We start from the raw sequence: 11,222 nt of genomic DNA on the forward strand, positions 1-11,222 counted from the left end.
CCCCTCCGGGAGGGAAGTTCCCCTGGCAGAATCGCTCCGCCAGAGGGCAAAAGTGCTCCTGCCCAGTTCCTCCTCTAGACGGTGGCGCTCCACCTCGAAAGTATTTCTCTGATTTTTTTCTAGGTCAAAACCACTTATATACCAGAAGATGGGCACCGGAGGTGGGCCGAGGAGGGCACAATACACCAGGGCGCGCCCCCTTTCGTGCCCAGGTGGGTTGTGCCCACCTGGTGGCCCCCTCTGGTAGTTATTGGCTCCAATATTCCTTAAATATTCCATAAAAAATCTCTGTGAAGTTTCAGCTCATTTGGAGTTGTGTAGAATAGGTAGCCTAACGTAGCTTTTTCAGGACCAGATTTCCAGCTGCCAGAATTCTCCCTCTTGGTGTGTACCTTGCAAATTATGAGAGACAAGGCATTAGAATTACTTCCAAAAGCGTTATTATGGATAAAAACATTGTAAATATTAGTAAGAAACATGATGTAAAATGGACGTATCAGCTGCAGGCAGGCAAGTCTGGGCACCCCCATTCCCAGGACGCTGACACACCCCGGTGGGGGAATAGGAATGGTCATCTATCTCTGAATCCATCTCTGATGAGCTATCGGGACCCAGCAAGAGATCTGCTTCGACAGGTACCACTGTCGGCTCTAAAGGCCTTGTTTTCACTCCAGATTTTTCCATCACCCACTCAAATGGCTGATTCACAGGAAGAGTAGTTTAATGTACAAACATTGTCGACAAATGGAAATGTAATGAAGAAAAGGATGGGCAAGATATCATTTAAATATATGATTCCTAGTTAAACAGGATGGCATTGCGCATTTCACATATATTATGGCTTGCTAAAAGACATGAGACTGCATAATTCCCATATATGATATAGAAACTAAACAGGTGGCATTACAGAACATGTCTAAACTAAGCAGATCACATATATGATGTCGAAAGTAGGCACTGCAAGGCAACATACGCATGATATGACTAACATCATCGTGCCAAGTTATAGCAAACACCTTCGGGGTAAATAGGAGTGGTCAGGTGCGTCTGAATCAGCCTCAAAACAGATATCTTCCTCTGGATTACAATCTAGAGAGGGGAAGGGTTTGCCATTGAACCCACCATGGAGCAATGTCTGCATGACATTGTATTGCCTCACATGAAGGAAATATGCCCTAGAGGCAATAATAAAGTTGTTATTTTATATTTCCTTATACCATGATAATTTTATTATTCATACTAGAGTTGTATTAACCAAAAACTTGATACATGTGTGGATACATAGACAAAACACCATGTCCCTAGTAAGCCTCTACTAGCCAAGCTCGTTAATCAAAGATAGTTAAGTTTCCTAACCATAGACATGAGTTGTCATTTGATGAACGGGATCACATCATTAGGAGAATGATGTGATGGACAAGACCCATCCATTAGCTTAGCATAATGATCGTTAAGTTTGATTGCTATTGCTTTCTTCATGAATTATACATATTCATTATGCAACTTCCGAATACTATAGGAATGCCTTGTGTGCTATCAAACTTCACAACGTAACTGGGTGATTTTATAAAGATGCTCTACAGGTATCTCCGAAGGTGTTTGTTGGGTTGGCATAGATCGAGACTATGATTTGTCACTCCGAGTATCGGAGAGGTATCTCTGGGCCCTCTCGGTAATGCACATCATAATAAGCCTTGCAAGCAATGTGACTAATGAGTTAGTTGCGGGATGATGCATTACGGAACGAGTAAAGAGACTTGCCGGTAACGAGATTGAACTAGGTATGGAGATACCGACGATTGAATCTTCGGCAAGTAACATACCGATGACAAAGGGAGTAATGTATGTTGTCATTGAGGTTCGACTGATAAAGATCATCGTAGAGTATGTGGGAGCCAATATGAGCATCCGGGTTCCGCTATTGGTTATTGACCGGAGAGGTGTCTCGGTCATGTCTACATAGTTCTCGAACCCGTAGGGTCCACACGCTTAACGTTCGATGACAATTTGTATTATATGAGTTATGTGATTTGGTGACTATCGTGGATTTGTCACGGCAGATGTCCTAGTGTGAGGACTTAGTCGTGAGGCCAACACATCTATGTGGTAGCTTGAGAGGGGTTGAGCGGAATCGAGAGACGCAACACAAGACAAGGGTTTAGACAGCTTTGGGCCCCGGGAAACATCATCCGGTAAAAACCCTACATGCTGTTTGTGGCTAGGTCTCATTATGATCATGAGAGAGTCGCCGTAAACTGGCTCTCCCAGTTATGTCTAGCCCTAGAGATTGTTTCTGGTTACTTGTCCCTCTTTGGGGAGCCTTGCCCCTCCTTATATATGTTGAAGGGGCGGGTTACATGTGGAGTCCTATTAGGATTAGGACTAGTCTATCTCTAATACAAACCGGATACAAGTCCAGGTCTTAACTCCTTGTAAGACAAATATTCCTCACGCCTTTCCTCTTAAACCGGCTCACCATAAGATGAGCCCGCCTTCTGGGCCATGGGCCTTGTCACCGTCTGTCCCACCCGCCGGGTTACCAGTGAATCATAATGTTCAGTCAGGTTGCTTGTAAACCGTCTGGTCTGTGCGGGTCGCCGGTGAATCGCCAAGTATTAGCGGGGTCTCAAATAAACCGCCAAGTCCGGCCGGTTTATACTTCCGGTCGGTTTACGCCGCGGGGTATATCCCCGACATTAGCCCCCAGTTTAATTTGGATTTATCCATGTTAAACTGATCCTGCAACATAAACACAAGAACGAATTTGACAGATTATGCTCCGGGTTAAGAATTATTGTAAACTGTCTCCTGATCATCCTTAGTTCCTTGTCATTTCCTTCTTCTAAAAAATCCTGGTCAATAAGCCAGCTTCATACTCAATTTGCTGATATTGGTTTCTCACAGAGAAATATTGTGAAGAATAATCCACTTGAGTCGGCTTCCAAAGCGCCGGTTTAAGAAATATTGGTCTTGAAATACTCATCTGATATTCAACCGGTTTGAAGATGAAGAACTTGTCGGTTTATCATTGCAAAAAACTGCCGGGTTATAAAAACTGATAATTCCGGGTCATGATTGTTGCAGACACCGGGTCATAGTTGTTGCAGACACCGGGTCAATCTGGTTAGCTCAAAACTGAAAATTGGAAGATATTTCCCTTTTTTATCCATATTACCTATAGCCCCCAAGTTTTGAACAGAACAAAGTGATGATTTGAGACTTGTTTTCATATAATTACTGCCACTTTGAAGAAATCCACGTTGTTCATCTCTAGTAAAACACTGAATACTCCATATATGTAGCCCCCAAGTACCGGGTTGTCATGCTTGCAGCAACCTGGGACTTTTATTGCTTATAAAAACTTCAATTAGTGTAGCCCCCAAGGGCCGGGTCATTATGCAATAATGAGCAGGGACTTTGTAAATATAATCATGTAGACTTGAGCAGTGATGTGTAGCCCCCAAGGGCCGGCTTAGTAATATAATACTGAACCGGGACTTGATATATACTTAATGAAAATAACATCTTATAATGTAGCTTCCATCGTAGGGCTTGAACCCTCGTCCACAAGGTTAAGAGCTTTGTGCTTTACCAACTGAGAAGTGGATCCTTCAATATAATGGACGAAAACTTGTAGTTGACAGGAGCAATTGGTAGCCCCCAAGGGCCGGCTCATTATGATATGATGAGTCGGGTCTTCAATAAGACTAGTAAAAATGACTTTGCATTAGCCCCCACGTGTCATGGTGCATGCTTGCAGCGACATGAGACTTGCATGTAATCTCAATTTGAATAATGTAGCCCCCAAGTGCCGGGTTGTAAGCCTGCAGCGACTCGGGACTATTCCTTCCATTGTAGAATAAATCATATCCTTTGATAAAATAATAGCCATTGCGCTAAAGCGACTTTGAAAATCTCAATAATACCGGTTATTAATAACCATAAAAATCCAGCCATGTTGGCTATTCAAGATAATATAATCTGGTATGAAAACCTTATTCATTCAATATCATAATGAAAATTCAGCCAAGTTTGGCTATTTGAATAATATAACCCAATGATTTATAAGCGCATGATTCCAATGGCGCAATCCAAATATATACTGGCGACTTATAGTCCAAAGCCAGGCCGGTTTAATAAACACCGGATAATTTATCATCATGCTTTATTCAACCTGTTTCTGCATACAACAAGTTTAAAGTGTCCTGGCGGTTTACCACCGGACGGGTCATAATTCCCAACATATAACCCGGGTTTATAACCAAGGTTGCACTTAAGAATAATCAAATATGAAATATATCATACCTGTGACATTGAATCACATTGTTGGTTTTACCAACTTTTTGTAGTAAGGGTGATAACCCCAATCTTGAGTACTGATAACTCCTTTCATACTGTGCTGGTTTATGATAAAACCTTAGTGGGTTGTGATAAACACCAGATTATCCATATTCGATGCTGATGACTTTGAGTCAAAACCAGACCGGGCTGATAGTCTCCGGATTATAACTTGATCATATACTGACAACTTGTAGTTGACAGCCTAACCGGGTTGATAAACACCGGTTTGAAAACATCACAAATCTTATAAAAAGAAAGAGAAACTTAGCAAAAGGCAAATAAAACTGTTGTAGTCGAGGCTTTTCACAGGCTGTCAGGCCCTAAATTCGATAGCAAAGAATCCCCAAGCAACATTGTGAGTTGTGCTTAGTGGGTGCCTATGTTTGAGCTGTTGTTTTACAACACTCTCTTTGCCCCAGATTGATGTGGCTTTGAGCCGATCAAGAGGTGTGACTCTGGTTCAGATATGACCAAACCCCCAAGTGATGTTGTGGCATTGCGCCGATCAAGAGGTGTAGCTATGGTTCGGGTACGACCAAGCCCCCAAGTGATGTTGTGTCATTGCGCCGATCAAGGGGTGTAGCTATGGTTCTGATACGACCAAGCCCCCAAGTGATGCTGTGGCATTGCGCCGATCAAGAGGTGTAGCTATGGTTCGGATACGACCAAGCCCCCAAGTGATGCTGTGGCATTACGCCGATCAAGAGGTGTAGCTATGGTTCGGATACGACCAAGCCCCCAAGTGATTTAATATGAAGCTTTGAGAAGCTAAATCAAGGGGTAAACCGGATGCCGCTTTGTAAGCTCCATGTAACCACACATGATGTAAGAAAAACAACAGATACCCCGCTTTAGCTGAGGTTCCAGTTTATTGTATTGATCATAATATATACATTGTCATAATTGTACATAAGCAGAGCCTATAGCTCAAGTATAATAAGGCCGAAGATGAGCAATATTCCACGGCCGGTTGGTCTCCTCCTTCGATTTACGTGAGTCTTTGCGCTCTCGAACATCGATTAGGTAGTATGACCCATTGTGTAGATTCTTGCTGACCACAAAGGGTCCTTCCCAAGGGCGGGATAGCTTGTGCATATCCGTCTGATCCTGGATGAGCCAAAGCACCAAATCACCTTCTTGAAAGGTTCTGGTTCTAACCTGGCGGCTATGATAACGATGCAGATCTTGCTGATAAATCGCCGAACGGGCTGCCTCCATGTCACGTTCCTCATCTAACAGGTCAAGAGCTTCCTGCCGTGCCTTCTTGTTGTCAGCTTCAACATATTCCCCTACACGAGGTGAGTCATGACGGATGTCACTAGGAAGAACTGCTTCCGCTCCATAAACCATGAAGAATGGTGTGTATCCTGTCGATCTGTTGGTTGTGGTATTGATGCTCCAGAACACAGAAGGTAACTCCTCAACCCAACAACCCAGCGTCCGTTGCAAAGGCCCTAAGCAGGGGTTTGACGCCTCTCAAGATCTCTTGATTGGCCCTCTCCGCTTGACCACTGGACCGGGGGTGAGCCACTAATGACACGTCAAGATGGATGTGCTCACGTTGCCAGAACTCCTTCATGGCACCCTTTGACAAATTGGTACCATTGTCTGTTATAATGCTGTGTGGAAAGCCAAACCGGAAGATCACCTTTTTGAGGAATTGAACCGCTGTGGCTGCGTCACACTTACTAACTGGCTCTTCCTCCACCCACTTTGTGAACTTATCAACCGCCACCAAAAGGTGGGTCTTCTTGTCCTTGCACTACTGGAATCAGCTAATTTGCCATCTGCTAGCTCTTTGCCGTCTGCTAGCAGATGGCAAAGAAGGTATTTGCCATCAGCTACCCAAAAGCAGATGGCAAAACAGGCCTTTGCCATCAGTCACTTCTTTGCCGTCAGCTGGCGGACGACAAAGAATCTTTGCCATCAGCTGGCGGACGGCAAAGAATCTTTGTCGTCAGCTGGCGGACGGCAAAGAGAGAGGTGGCCCCCACTAACGAGCCGTTTACGGAAAAAAACGCCCCCTCTTTGCCGTCTGCTAGCAGACGGCAAAGAGACAAAACGGCGGACGGCAAACCAAATCCACACCCACCGCCCCCCCCCCCACCGCCCATTATCTCTTCTCTCCCTCTCTCCTCCCCAACGCCCACCGCCCCCCGCCCGTTATCTCTTCTCTCCCTCTCTCCTCCCCGACGCCCACCAGATCCACACCCACCGCCGCCGCCGCCACCCGCCGCCCGGCGCCGCCCCCGCGCCGCGAGCAGCTGCCCGGCGCCGCCCCCGCCACCCGCTGCCCGGCGTCGCCCTGCCACCCGCCGCACGGCGCCGTCCGGCGCCGCCCCCGCCTCCCGGAGCAGCCCCCACCACCCCTCCGCCCCCACCCCACCCGCCGACGCCCCGCCACGCGCCGCCCGGCACCGCCCACGTCGCCGGCCCACCCGCCCCACTGCGTCCTCCTGCGACCATGCGTGACCCTCCCCTGCGGCTAGGGTTTGGCCACCACATCACCGGCGTGGCTCCGGTGTTGCTCCGGTCGCCGTGAGGATCCTCCGGCGGTGCTGGATGTGCCGTGGCGCGGTGGTGCCCCTGGGGGGCGCCTCCGTGCTGCGGTGCCCCTGGTTGGCGCCGTCGTGCCCGTGCTCTCACTGGTGCCGCCGTTGTGGTGCTCTCTGGCAAGCTCGGGCTTGTTACGGTGGTGTTGGTTGTGATGCTGATCACACCATAGTGATGGTGTGGCTGCATCCTACTTCGGCTACAACTCCTTTTGGTGAGCTTCTCCTTGCTCCCCTCCTGATCTCTCTAATGCATAGCTCTAGCTCTGTATCTTGTTGGATGTGAGGCTCTATTAGCTGTGGTTAGCTGCTGTAGATGAGCATCAACTTGTATTGGAGCTCTCTGTGATGGATTCTTGCTGTGTCAGGGTTTTGGTCAGTGACCATCTATGTGTATTTGTGAAGTATATATACTCCTGTACTGCTCTGTTCTGTTTAGTTGATCCTGGAGTTGTTACTTTGGTCAGTTACTTTACTCATGAACGGATACTCACTTGTTCTTAGTTATTTTACTTCTAATACTGATATGAACAGATACCACTTGGTTTGGCTATTCCTATTTGTCTCTTTCTAATAGCCTATGAACAGATGCTATACTTGGTTTTGGCTGTTACTTTCCTAGTTTTCTACTGATAAGACAGATACTACATCTGATTTGGGCAGTGATGCTGGTCTGAGCCCCCCTCTTTTAGGCTTAATTTACATGTGACTATCCCTGTGCTGTGATGAACTAGCCCTGGCACTTCCAGGCTGTCTGAGCACATAATCCCTCAAGTATACCTTGAGGTCTTCTATAGCTCTCCTTAATAGTTATCTCTTCTAAGCTGCTGGTGGTTGGATGTGTTGGGACTTGGTCTGGTTGGCTGGTTGTGATGTATATCTCCTCCTGGAGCTTTGTTTTTGGCGTTGCACAGTGACATGTACCTATTGTCACTAGACAAAACTGATTATGGTGATGAAGTCTAATCTTTGGCTTTAATCACTAGTTTTTAGTTGGCTTAATTCCTGGAGCTAGTACTGATAGTGGTCTTTGTGTTGGCATTTAACTTACTGCTAATTGTGGTGGCTTCTTGATTGGGTCCTTGGCTGGTTCTCTCCTTTGGCTCTTTGGTATTGGTTTACTCTATTTGGCTTCATAATTAAGATCACTTTGAAAATCAGGATCTTAACTAAGATTATCTTGATCTCAAGTACTGGCTCCTACAACATTGCATTTCACCAAGTGAAATGCTACATTTCTACTCCTAACCCATTCTCTCTTTCTTAGTGTTTTTGTTATGCAGGTTGGAAGAAAAGAAGAAGATCCGGAGAAGATCTTAGTAATAAGATAGTTTTTTAGGAAAATAGATATTTAGTTTTAGATCATTCCTTGTAATATTTGTTGGATATGTGTTCATGGATATGTGTTGGATATATATGTGTTCATGACTATATATTGGTAACATGTGTTGGATATGTGTTGGATATATATGTGTTCATGAGTATTGGTAATATGTGTTGGATATGCTATATTGGTCATATATATATGTGTGTTTGATTTTCTGTGAAAATGAATTGATATAAGAAGAAACAGAATTAATTCCTATTTGGTCTCTTTGCCATCTGCCAACAGATGGCAAAGAGCCTGCAGCCTTTGCCGTCAGCTGGCGGACGGCAAAGGCTGCCGTTAGCCACCTAACGGACACTAACACTACTCATTTTGCCGTCCGCTTCTTTGCTGTCCGCGGCAGACGGCAAAGGCGCCTTTGCCGTCAGCCGCCGAAAGCAGACGGCAAAGTAGGTCTTTGCCGTAGCCTACTTTGCCGGAGCCTTTTGCCGTCCGCGGCTGACGGCAAAGGCCTTTGCCGTCCGCCGTTCATGCCTTTGCCGTCCGCCGTGGCAGACGGCAAAGTAGCTGATTCCTGTAGTGTTGGACCTCTTGAAAGGCCCAACCATATCCAGCCCCCAAGTTGCAAACGGCCAGGTGATTGGAATCATCCTCAAATCTTGAGCCGGTACATGAGCGCGCCTTGAGAATTTCTGACAGCCATCACATCTTTTGACCAAGTCCTCGGCATCAGGATGAGCTGTCAACCAATAGAAACCGTGGCGAAACGCCTTGGCCTCCAAAGATTTTGAACCGCCTTCCTCAGGAGACACACAGCGTTGAACCGCCCCTGTCACACTGCAATGATGTAACTCTCCATCGATAATAGTCATGGACTTGGACCGCCGGGTTATCTGCCTGGCCAAAGTTTCATTCTCTAGTAACTCGCCCCGGTTCATATACGCCAGATATGGAACCGTCCAATCCGGGATAACATGAAGAGCCGCCACCAACTGAGCCTCCGGATCAGGAACAGCCAAATCCTCTTCACCAGGAAGCTTGACGGATGGATTATGCAAAACATCCAGGAAGACATTAGGTGCAACTGGTTTACGTTGGGAACCTAGGCGGCTTAAAGCGTCTGCCGCTTCATTCTTCCGCCAGTCCACATGGTCCACCTGATAACCTTTAAAGTGACCTGCAACAATATCCACCTCACGACGATATGCTGCCATTAGTGGGTCCTTGGAATCCCAAGTGCCGGACACTTGTTGAGCCACCTGATCCGAGTCGCCGAAGCACTTAACTCGGCTTAGGTTCATCTCCTTAGCCATCCGAAGACCATGGAGTAAAGCCTCATATTCAGCTGCATTGTTAGTGCAAGGGAACATTAAACGGAGAACATAACAAAACTTATCACCTCGTGGGGAAGTTAATACGACTCCAGCCCCCGAGCCCTCCAATTGCCTGGACCCATCAAAATGAATAGTCCAATAAGTGTGATCCGGCTTCTCCTCTGGCGCTTCTAAATCTGCCCAATCATTGATGAAATCGACAAGTGCCTGAGATTTGATCGCCGTTCGGGGTATGTATTTTAACCCGTGAGGCCCGAGCCCGATAGCCCACTTAGCAATCTGACCAGTTGCTTCCCTGTTTTGTATTATATACCCCAAAGGAGCAGAGCTGACCACCGTGATGGGATGACCTTGGAAATACTACTTAAGCTTCCGGCTTGCCATAAAAACCCCATACACCAATTTTTGCCAATGCCGGTACCTCTGCTTGGACTCAATAAGTACCTCACTGATATAGTAAACCGGCCGCTGAACCGGGTATTCCTTTCATGCCTCCTTGCACTCCACTACAATAGCCACACTAATAGCCCGAGCATTAGCTGCCACATATAGCAACAATGGTTCTTTATCCACTGGACCAGCGAGAATCGACGGATTAGCCAGCTGCCGCTTTAAGTCCTCAAATGCTTCACTAGCGGCGTCACTCCAGACGAAGTTATCCGTTTTCTTCAGCATCTGATATAAAGGGATGGCCTTCTCGCCAAGGCGACTGACAAACCAGCTCAACGTGGCAATCCGGCCTGCCAGGCGTTGAACATCATTGATACACTTCGGTTTAGCCAAGGAGGTGATGGCTTTGATCTTTTCCGGATTAGCTTCAATGCCCCTATAAGACACCAAAAAACCCAAGAGCTTGCCTGCAGGTACACGAAAGACACACTTAGCCGGATTAAGCATCATTTTATAAACCCGCAGGTTATCAAAGGTTTCCTCCAAGTCATCAATCAATGTCTCCTTCTTCCTTGATTTTAGCACAATATCATCCACATAGGCATGAACATTGCGGCCGATCTGCTTATGAAGACAATTCTGCACACACCGTTGATAAGTCGCCTGGGCACTCTTGAGCCCAAAGGGCATGGATACATAGCAGAAGGCTCCAAAGGGAGTTATGAAAGTTATCTTCTCCTGGTCCTTAACTGCCATTTTGATCTGATGATAACCAGAATATGCATCCAAAAAGCTTAAACGCTCGCAAACCGCCGTAGCATCAATAATTTGATCAATACGGGGAAGGGCAAAAGGATCTGCTGGACAAGGTTTGTTGAGATCTGTGTAGTCCACACACATACGCCAGGTGCCATTCTTCTTGAGGACCAGCACTGGATTAGCCAATCACTCAGGATGGAATACTTCAACGATAAATCCAGCCGCCAAGAGCCTGGCTACTTCTTCTCCAATAGCTTTGCGTCTTTCTTCATTGAACGGGCGGAGAAACTGCTTGACCGGTTTATACTTGGGATCAACATTGAGAGTGTGCTCAGCGAGTTCTCACGGTACACCTGGCATGTCAGAAGGCTTCCACGCAAAGATGTCCCGAGTGTCACGGATGAACTCGATGAGCGCGGTTTCCTATTTCGGATCCAAGTTAGCACTGATGCTAAATTGCTTGGACGAATCGCCGGGCACGAAGTCAACAAGCTTAGTCTCATCAGCCGATTTGAATTT

The sequence above is a fragment of the Aegilops tauschii genome, chromosome 7, assembly GCF_002575655.3.
Source record: "Aegilops tauschii subsp. strangulata cultivar AL8/78 chromosome 7, Aet v6.0, whole genome shotgun sequence".
Taxonomy (NCBI): Eukaryota; Viridiplantae; Streptophyta; class Magnoliopsida; order Poales; family Poaceae; genus Aegilops; species Aegilops tauschii.